Raw genomic sequence first — 11,734 nt, forward strand, 5'->3', positions numbered from 1 at the left:
TCCCAGGAACACAGCCTGGGGTGATGGATTTGGAGTGGTGACCTCAGGCCTGTTGATGGGTCAGCCCTAGTTGTATCAGCTGAGAAATAGGTTAATTAACAACTTGTACCTAGATGTTCTTGGAATTATATGAAGAGAAGTGACTGGGGCATCATGAGGGTGGTGAGGGGACTTTGAGGGATCAGATCAAAGCCTGTCACTGGGACCAGGAGGACCTGGGTTCAAATCACTCCTTCCACTGCTTGGCTGCATGACCTGGGATGGGATTTTTTTTCCTTCTCTGTGAAGTGGGACTGGAAACTGCACCTCACCTCCCTGCTGTTCACATGCAGAGAAAACAGGTGGGAAATGTATGTGAACGTCCTTACACTGGGCTATCTGTGCACACAACTGACAGTAATATCTGAATTACATTACATAGCACTGTTCTCACACTGGGCAGGCTGCACACACAGCTGACAGTACTGTCTGCAGTTACATTACATAGCACACATAATGGGATTTTGTTGGGGAGAGTTTGGACTGTCCCAGACCATCCCAGGTCTATGCTGGCTGCTCTGAGTTACCCAGGAAAGAATATCCCTCTTTGTATATAGAATGTAAAGTACTTTTCCATTGGGGACAAAAACTGGGCCCATAAGGGTTATGGAATAAATTTCTCATTGAAAACATTCAGTGAGGCATTAAGGATTATCTGTCCCAGGCTAGATTTTCCTATCCCTGACATGACTGCTAATCCCAGTCTTTGCAACTTCCTGGTCCCAATGATTCCAACACTTACACAATGAGCTGGTATTTGTTCCCAAACACATCTCAGCTCCCTGTCTGTAAAAGACTACTGAGACCAGAGAGGCCAAGCAGTAGTACTGGGGTCACACAAGAACCAGGACAGGCTGAAGTTTAGGGGCTCTGCTCCCTAGACTTTCCTTGCCTATAAGGACAGAACAGCCCCAGATCCTCCTCACAGGACAGAAGAAGCTATCCTGAAACACCCTCACCAATGCAGTGTCCTTTTGCACTTCTGCAAGTTCTCTATTGCTGAGCTACAACTCAGCTGCAATGTTTTTTAGAAAGGAGGAAGAGAGAGGCTGAGACTGAGAGAGGCAGAGACAGAAAGACAATTCATCTGCTTTACCCCTGTTCTCACATTAGAACCACCAGCAGGGAAGTCTTCGCACATAAGAAACAAAAGTAACAAAAAACCAAGCACATACAATTTTATCACAACTAAAAGCAGCAATTGGTTAAACTCCATAATCTTAGAGTCTAAAGATTTTCATTACACTTTCAGCAATGCCGATACTTACACAGTGAAATATTATTTATACACATAAATCACTGCCTGTGGGGCTTAGAGAGATGGCTCAGCAGCGAAGAGACTTTACTTCTTTGCAAAGGGCCGGGATTTGATACCCAGGACCCATAATACAGTTCAGAACTACTTGTGACTTCCGGTCCCAGGAGATCTCAAACTCTCCTCTGATCTCCTCAGGGAACTACACACAAGTGATGCACATAAACTCATGCAAGCAAAGACACTTACACACAAATAAATATATCTTTAAAACTAACACCAAAACATTGCCCTGGTCTTGAATTTGGGTTACACAAAGCCTTTCAGGCCTTGGCTTGGAATTGGGAACTAATCAAAGGTCTTGCCCACTCTCAACCAGGATTTGATTCTTCTTGCGCTGTGGATTGTTCCTTGAGCATTTGCTGAAAGCTCTCAAAGAAACCAGAAAGTTGACCTAGAAAGACTTTTTAGGTGGACCTGTGTCCGCTGAGCTTCTGGATATCTAAGTGTCTTGCTTTTTCTGTCTTTGTCTTTAGAGCTGGAACCTGAGCCACAGTTGGGAACAAGTGTTTGTGGGAGGAAAGAAGGGTGAAAGAAAAGAAAAAGCAAGATGATAAAATGAAGGTGAGGGAGGAAGGAAAGATTGACAGGGAGCGTGTGAGGAAGGAAAGGAGAGAGTGAAGGAAAAGAAGAGAGAAGAGCTATTGAAATGAGGAAGAGGAAGAAGAGATAGTGAACAGGGGCAAGGAGGAACTGAGTAAGAGACAGTGAGAGTGGGAACTGATGTGTCCTGAGAGTAGAACTGCTAAGGGTTGGACCCCACTGTTACTGTGCTCTCTGTGTCTTCCATGGGGTCCTGATGGTTTATTACCCATGGCTGACTGATTAGATGCTCCCACAGAGAGGCACGGCCAGCTGGTTGCACTCCTCCATGAACTTGACTTGCGGTTTTGCCCTATAATCTCTTTGCTTTCACTGTATCACCTTCCAGATTTTTCCTGGGGCACTGTCCCTGCTTTTATGCATCCGCCTGTTCTTTCTTCCATTTGTTCATCCCAACGTGTCTACACTGGAACCCCTGATCCTTTTGATAACTGTATGTCAGCTTCTACTTGATGCTGAGTATGCGTTGGAGTCAATGGTGAAAACTTTAAGTTCTCGTCCCTATGGGGTCCTTTCAGGACAGTCAATGAGTCCCAGTAGTCAGCTCTCCACTGAAGGTAAGCTCCTGAGTCTATCTAGCACCCTGTCTCCATGGAAGAGGAGATCAGTGATGGAGAAGGGTCATTGTGTAGAGGTGATCAGCCAGACAGAGAGACAAATGCTGGGCAACTCTGCATACAGGTATGATCTGAAAACGACAGCACTCAAATACATAGAGAACAAAATGGGGGTTACATGGGCAGAGAACAAAATGTTAGATGCCAGGGCAAAGGTGGGGATGGGAAATCAGAAATGGAGATTAGAAGACAAAATCCCAGGTCTGTGGGATGAGCAGGTCTAGATATGTGATGTACCATGAAAGATGGGAGGTAACAGGATTCCATTCCAGGTGAGAGTTGTTTAAGGCAAAATATCCTCACACTCAGGGCACTAGAGAAACCAGATGTTTTAACAGATGGTTGCTGTGGGATAACCATTCTGTACCCTGTAAATACATGTTCCTCTCATTGGTTGATAACAAAAGCTGCTTTGGCCTATGGCAAGGCAGAATACAGCTAGACGGGAAAGCCCAACTGAGTACAGGACAAAAGAAGGGTGGAGTCAAGAGATTTGAGCAGCTGACCAAGAAACAGCGTGCCAACAGACCAGTAAAAGCCGTGTCCACATGGCAATGCATGGATTAATAGAAATAGAAATAATTTAGTAATAAACCTGAATAATAGGTAAAATATTCTGTTTTATTATGCACTACTGCCATACACTAAGCTAAGCTACATCAGCAGTTGTGGTGATATTTTGTATGTGCTGTAACAAATAAAATTTGGCTGAAGATCAGAGTGTGGAGTTAGCCATACTAGCTAGGCATAGAGGTCAAGCAGTGGTGGCACACACCTTTAATCCCAACACTTGAGAGACAGAGGCTAGGGACTGGAGAAATGGTTCAGCCATTAAGAGCATTGCCTGCTCTACCAAAGGTCCTGAGTTCAATTCCCAGCAACCACATGGTGGCTCACAACCATCTGCACTGAGGTCTGGAGCCCTCTTCTGGCCTGCAGGCATACACCCAGACAGAATATTATATAGATAATAAATTAAAAATTTAAAAAATAAAAAATTAAAAAAAGAAAGAGGGGCCAAAAGGTCTTGGTGAGTTCAAGACTACCCGTGACTACATGAAATTGATCTAGTCTAAAAAAGAAACAGAGTCAGGCAGTAGTGGCTCACAACATTAATTCCAGTACTTTGGAGTCACACACCTTAGCTCACAGCACCAGGGAGATGGAGACAGGAGGGGATATGGCTGGACAGAGGGAGGAATAGAAGATGGGAAAAGACAGGAGCTCATTGCATTCAGTCTGAGAATTCGTAGAGACAGAATTACAACTTTATCTGAGGTAGAGGTGAGGATTAGTGTCTGACTGCTCTTCTTCTCTGATCTTTCAGCTTTCATCCCTGGTAGCTGACTCCAGGTTTTTATTATTAGTAACAATTAGAATTCATGCTACAGATGGTGGCTAAAATAGCAGTTTAAGATTCAACTCATGTGATCAAAAAAACAATACAGATGTTCAATAAAGACAGATTCAGATGGAAAAAACCTCTAAATGGGTTACAGTGTGTTTAAAAATATACACAGTCTTAGGAGAGAAAAGATAAAGGATAGAGACAGCCATAGATCAAAACAATTGAAAAATAATAAAGTCCTTAGAAAAGAAATAGAGAATATATATTAAGCCACATAAATATTGAAAATACACAGAGAGTCTGGATCCTGTGTGGTATTATGTTGTCTATAAATTTTTGACCGCTAAAAGATGAGTGATAACTGCTAAGAAATATTGGATTATGGAAACTGCTAGATTAAACCAACATATATATTTTAAAAATACCTTGACTTCAAAATGGAAGTCAAAAGGTATGTTGCTTTGGGAGAGTGGTTATTATTTTATTAACACAGAAAATGAAAGACCGTGTATTCATTCTAGGTTAAAGATGATCAGGTTTGGTCAAAGGAGAACCCCTGAAAATTCTGACTGCAGGCATAAGAAATAAACCTTAAAAAGCTACAAAACATATAACATATATTTTACCTGCTCAAACATAAAGAAATCATCTTTGATTAACTTATGTACAATACACAGTTTGTACCTGTAGTAATACAGATATGTATGTTACTTCTAAAAGTTTATGTTTTCTCAGAGCAAGGGTGACACCAGTGAAAACAAATGGCCAGGTGATCCAGCATCTCAAAATGACTCCGCTGCAGTTTCCTCAGAGTTTTGCATCCAGAACAGCTTCAAGGCTGCTGACTGAGATGGTCCAGCCACCCAAACCACTCCAGCCAAGATTTAACCATTAACCTGAATTTCTTTGGGTCCCCCAAAGAAGTCAATGTCCCCAAACTACAGGAAGTGGACTAGAGAATGAAGCTCACATTCCCAAAAGAATGGGTTATGGGTGTTTATTATTATTTAAAGGGATTGGTTATAAATTCTTATTGGTCTTAGTTGAGAGAAATGAAAAACTGGTCAGAGTGTCAGAGTGACCTAAATGCTCTCCACCTGAACCAGGCTACTTAGCCTAGGCTAAAAGAATATATTTTGAAAAACACTTCAAATGTGACAAGGGCTATCTGGCAGTAGCCGGTAACAGCTGGGAGGGCATTGCTTCAAGGATAGCCAAGAACTGGCCAATTAAAAATATGTCCATAGTATGCTTCATCTACATACCCCAAGGAGAGATAGGAACGGGCCAAGTGAGAATATACTCAGGTCCATACTTCATTTACATAATGACATCATGCTTTTTGAATTTGCTGTTCTCAAGTAGGTCCAGGTATGGAAATTAGGTGAAAACTGGTGGTCCTGCGAAATTGTCTATAAAAGGTCCTGTAAAGTCTGGAAGGGAGCTCCTCTGCCCTCACTGTGTTGAGTGTGCTGGACGAGTTCCTTGCCTAGGCTCACACTGCACTTTGAAATAAATCTTGCTTTTGCATCCAAGGCCTGGATCCCTGGTCGTCTCTTTGCAGGGGGCAAGAGTCTGAGCACAACATTAGTAAAAAACAAAAACTAACCAAAGGAGTTAGATCCAAACATATATATTTTAAAGGAAAAAAAGTGGGATATGATATAGAAATGATTGTCGCAGTTCAGCCCCGATGGGTTCATACACTCCAGGGTAGGGATGTGTGGATTAGAGATGTTAGGCAAAAAAACAGAGATACAGAAGAAATAGACAGATACAGAGTATAGAGTCGGGAGGGCAGCCCAGAGAATACTGAATCTGTGCGTTTATTTCTCATACTTTAAATACCCAAACCAAAAAGGAGGGAAGAAAGCAAGACTTCTTTACCATGATACAAACAAGGAACAAACAAAATAATTATCATCTTAACTCCCAAAACACCAAGTAAACACACCCCAAGTCAAGACATCATGTTATAACCACACCTTAAGTCAAACCTCCTGTCAATAGCCTTGAAGGATCAATAATAGGCCTGAACTTTCTGACCTTGAGTAAAGGTAAAATGGGTTCATTTCTGTGGGTTCCAACATATTTCCCGATTTTTTATTTTATTCAAGTCTGTGCTTTTGCTACAAGACAGATTGTACCTTCCTTAGGATGTCTTCTTCTACCTTCCAGACTTACTCATCATCGGCAAAGACATTCTGTCATGTGTGTGCTGTAGGTGGAGAGAATGGAAGGAGGGTAGGGAGTGGGAACAGGGATTGATGTGTAAAATGAAAAAAATATTTTGTTTTCTTTTTTAATAAAATAAATACATAAATGTTAGTCAGAAAAAAATACACATACAAAAGAAATAGACAGAGACACAGGATAGAGTTGGGAGAGCAACCCAATGAATACTGAATCTGCCTGTGTTTATTTCTCATGCACTTTAACTATGCAAATCCAAAAGGGTGGAAAGAAGGCAAGACTTCCTTACCATGATACAAACAAGGAAAAAACAAAGTAACCACCATCCTAATACCCAGAACACCAAGTAACCATACCCTAGGCCAAGACATTATTAGTAGGCACTCTTTAAGTCAAAAACCTCCTGTCATTAACCTGGAAAGAGCAAGAATAATCCTGAACTCTCTGATCTTTAGTCAAGGTGAAGTAGATTCAATTTTGTGGGCTCCAACCTTCCCCTAAAGGAGTTAGAGTAAGAGTTTGCTGAACTTGTGTTCCTGACCCCTGATGTCATCATGCTGCAGTCTGAGAAGGAAAAGGGACTGTGGTGATGTTTGGTGATTTCCGTCTTCCTGATAGACTTGTTACACAAATTTCCAGACCTTAGTGAGTCCTATTTACTCTGAAGCTGGGCCAAGAATGCCGACTGAATGTTTGGCCATGTATCTACAAAATGTATTGGGACATGGAAGTTAACTTTGTGGGTATGGTGTTCAAGCTGCTGTTGGAATAGAGGATCCTCAGAAAATTCCCATTTGGGGGAAAAAGACATGCTAACACAATGGAACAATATTATGGAGACAATGTGTGACTGAAGACCTCTTCAAATGATGAGATCAAAGGGTAGATTATTGAACCTATTTTAATCCAAAATTAACTATTAATCTCAAAATATTTTCCATTGGTATGGATTTTGGTATATTGATACAAATTCAAAAGTTAATTTTGTTATACTATATATCCTTTTGTTTGGGGTATTGTGTTTATGCAGCTCATTTAAAATGTAGTGTATATTAAGAAATATAGTTAGTAGTTAGTGACATATGCTAATCAAGCTTGTTATCATATTAGGTCTATTTTCAAGGTTAAACAGGTATATTAAGGGATATATAGTCTTCAAACACTTCAGACCTACAGAATATGTCATTTAACAAGTTTAATAACCAAGGCTTTCGTGAAAGTGAGATAAGCACCATTAATTTCTTCAAAAGAGGATGATGTGCATCAAAGAAACTCTATATGGAGTTTGCTTTCTTTCTGGCAAAAGCTAGTCATGTGAGCAGAAACTGCCTTTGCCTCAGTTGTTGACAATATACGGTCCAAACTGGACCATCAGGATGCAAAAGAAAGTGACTGCCAAATGTTGCCTAGACAAGATAGGACAGTCCTTCAAAAGCCCCTGCTTCTCAAAAATGTCTGTTATTTATTCTAGGCCTATAGAACAAAGTTGGGTGTTCCAATGTCACAGAAGAACTTTGGGTGACTGTCCAGGCAACCAGATGTCCTTGTCATTAGGTAACATTACATCCTTCTGGGATCTTTGATGAAGTCAGAGACTAAATAACTAGATTGAAAGCTTTCCTTAGTTATGATTAAAAAGGTAAATTAAGTATAAAACTTCAGACTCACAAAGATAAGATAAATAATAGAATGTTTTCCCTAAATTTTCCAGATACAAATGAACTAGATAACTGTTTTAGTTGTATATAATTTTACTGGGTTAAAGTTAAAATCTTCCTTTTTATTTAGACAAAAAGGAGGAAATGCTGTTGAAATTATTCTTTTGTACATTGTAAAAGTGTGTTGCTGCTATTGTTAATAAAAAGCTGTTTGGCCAATGGCTAGGCAGGGTTTTCAGGGCAGAGAGAATGTTGAGAAGAAAAAGGGTGGAGTCAGAGGAGTAGCCAGCTAGACACAGAAAGGAAACAGGAGGTGCAAGATAAAAGAGAGGTAACACCATGTGGCAGAATGTAGATTAACATAAATGGGTTAATTTAAGTTGTAAGAGTTAGCTAGTAATAAGCCTGAGCCATTGGATTAACATTTAATGTTAATAGTAAGTTTCTTAGTGGTTATTTGGAAAGTGGCAACAGAACAGAGCTGATCACTGTACCGATGAAAAAATTCTACAGAAAAATGTATTTCTTTTTCAAGACACAGTTGGTTGAAGGAATGCGTGTTGTTTTTTCTCTTCTGCCAGCCTGAGACTCCTTCAGACTGAGGACCCTCATTCTTCCCTCTTTATGCCCACAACCATCAGCCCGGGCTGGCTTCTGGTGAGACCCAATAAACACCAGACTTGGTAAATGTGGGAAAACAGCTGCTGAATAGGCTGAGGAGTTGACTGAATTGATGGGAGCTGGAAATGAGACCCAGATCCCTCCCTCCTATGAACCTTCATTCATCCATCCCAAGGCTTCTGTCCCATCTGCAGAAAACACAAGGCCATGCTCAGGGAAGGAGGCAGCAGGAACCCTGGCAATCACTTCTATGGAGGAGGGAACAAGTTTGAAGACCTTCTCCACAGTGACAGCCTCCAGGAAATGACCTCTCACTCTTTCTGCATCAGTTCCTCCTGTCACACCTGCAAATCCTCTTTGTCCTTTAGAGCACCTTGTTTGTAGCCACCTCACTCTCTGCTACACACACACACACACACACACACAGACACACATACACACACACGCCTGGCTCTGCCTGTCACTCCTCTCTCATTTCCCATGACAACTTCTACAGAATAAACTGGAATGTGTTTGTCAATTGCATTTGTCAGGTTCCTTTTGGTTACTTGTAAACTAGAACGTACAGCCCAGCATGAGTTAAGCAGTAAAGAGGGTCCTTGAAATGTTATGGATTCCGGCACTCAAAGGAAATCTTCAGGGCTATGTTTTCTCCGTATCTCAGATCTGGTTTCTTCTGCCCTGACTTCAAGCCGACTTTGCCCGAGCGGATAGCAGAGATGGCCACCAGTAACTAGTGACCACAGCAGAAAGCAGACGTCTCTCCCTGATACCTCTTCAAACCTTCTCAAACTCATTCCCATCATCTCTGTAAGGGTCACACGCTGACTTTAAACTAAACATAGCACCCGAGTAAGGAAAAGACCTGTGGTTCAATATGAAGATATTCTTCCCACAGAGAAAGCCATGCATTGCAGAAGGACAAAGGGGTGAATGAATAAGAGAGCATGGCTGGGGTAAAGTGGCCAGGGTGTGAGTTTTCCCATCTACTACCTTCTGCTACATGTTGTCCCTGGAAGACCCCCTGGGGACCTGTCTGCAGGAGAGACGATGGAAACCACACAGGTAAAAACGTAAGTGTTCCTAAAACGAGCATTTTGCTCCCATACCCCTAATCTCTTCCCCACCTCACAGCCTCTGCCCAGAGCTGTAGTAAGGGCGCAGGCGGCTTGTGTGGATGGTAAAGCCTTAGCAGAGAGCTTGGCTGAACTGGGGACATAGGTAAGAGGAAGCTGGAGGGCACAAATCCAGCGTGACCTTTATTCTTCCTGAACTGAGAGACACTGGAGCCAATTTCTGCGTATATTCTTAGCAGCAGCACACAGGGGGAGGACTTGCTCTAGTTAACTTTCTGTCCACAGCGTGACACTTTATTAAGGCTGTGCAGGACACCATGACAGATCTGCATAAGCCACGTCCTATCAAGTATGACCTGCAGGAAGAAAACATGTCATGGTAGAGGGGTTCCCAGGAGCCTCTGCTGGAAGATCGCTGGGAGCTGCAGGCCTTGCTTTCCGCCTGAGCCTTCACGTCTGGGCTTGGAGATCTTGAGGCTGACTCCACTTGCCCCTTCTCCATCCTCGCACAGGTGTCTGGCTTCAGGCTTCTCCCTCGGGCCAGCAGGCTGTTGGAAGTCGTTTACGAAGAGAACACTGACAAGAGAAAGTTGAAAAACAAATGCTGTTGCCTACTTACCAAGCGTGGGTCTGCTGTCTTCAAAGGAGCCTAAGATTTGGCAGCTTTGTGCTGGTGGAGAGACTCCAAAGGCTCAGACTGCCCCTTCAGTGCAGGGACTTCAGGGTGTGGTCTCTGGGCTGCCACAATATATTTTCCCCAGGGTAGAGTCAGAGAACCAGAGGATGACAAAGGAGTCCCACTTCCTACCCAAACCACTGAGATACTAGTGGGGAACCGAAGCTAAAGCAGCCCAGGACACTCTATTAGGACACAGCAGGGAGTCCTTCCCACTGCCTCCAGGCTTCTGCCTTCTGAAGAAGACCTGGGTTTGAGCCTAAGTTCTCCTTCTGCCTGGCTGTGTGGAAATGGACCTGACAGTTAATCTCTCCGAGCCTCAGTTTCCTGTTTTTTTTTTTTTTTTTTTTTTATCTAGGAACAGTAACAGCTACCTGCTGGGATAGCCCTCAGCACTGGATAAAAAGACTCACAGTCAAAGCAATGCTGAAGGGATCACAGTACCTGACCTCAACCTGCATGGCAGAACCATTGTAACAAAAACAGTTTTACTGACGCAAAAGCAGAAATACAGATCAATGGAATAGAATGGATGGCAAAGAAATACACCCACACTGCTTCAGTCGCCTACATTGGGACAACACATTATTTAAAAATAAAAGAAGTAAAAAAATTAAAATTTAAAACTCTTAGCAAATGATACTGAGTAAATTAGAAACTGAGTGAAAAAGGGAATGAGATCCTTATCCCTCATCCTACTCCAAAATCTGTCCAAAGTGGAACAAATATCTAAATGTAAGATAAACTCTGAAACTTCCAGAAGATATAGACATAGGCCAGGGTTCTCTGGAACCCATTCCAGTAGCTCAGAGCACAAGAGTGAACACTGAGAAATGAGATTCTATGATGTCAAAAGGTTTCTGCAAAACAAAGGAAGCAGTCACCAGAGTGAGGGGATCATGGGAGGGAATCTCTGGCAAGGTCTCAACATCTGGAATGCAGGAGAACTCAAGGAGCACAGAAACATCCCATCAGTACAAGAGCACAGGTCAGGAACAGACAGTTTTCTGTGAGAAACGCAAATGCTTCTTCACACTGACTTCACATGGAGTCAGAAAGGGTGTCATCAAGAGAAACATCGACAACAAAAGGTGCCAGGATGTGGGCGGAGAGCCAGGCACTGCTGGTGGAAGAAGAAACTGTGGGAATCACTGGAGAGTGTCGTCAGGAACCCAAAACAACTATCATGTGACTCCTGGGTGGACACCAGATAAAGAACAATTAATAAATAAAATCGGGATATATGAACAACAGAATTTTTTTTCGGATCAAAGGATAATCATCCATTCATCTGTTATGGATACCAAGGCTGGTTCCACATCCTGGCCATTGTGAATAGTGTAGCCATGAATATGGCTGTACAGGTGTCTGTGTGGCGTGCTGATGCAGCTTCCTTCAGGTCTCGAGGAGGGAACAGATGGATCATATGGGAGACCTAGCTTCATTTTTTTGTTTTCTTTTCTTTTTCTTTCAAGACAGGGTTTCTCTGTTAGCATTGGTTGTCCCGAAACCTACTCTGTAGACCAGGCTGCCCTCAGACACAAAGATCCATCTGACTCTGCCTCCCAAGTGCTATGATTAAATGTTC

This window comes from Myodes glareolus, chromosome 10 (assembly GCF_982192425.1).
Source record: "Myodes glareolus chromosome 10, mMyoGla1.1, whole genome shotgun sequence".
In the NCBI taxonomy this organism is placed as follows: Eukaryota; Metazoa; Chordata; class Mammalia; order Rodentia; family Cricetidae; genus Myodes; species Myodes glareolus.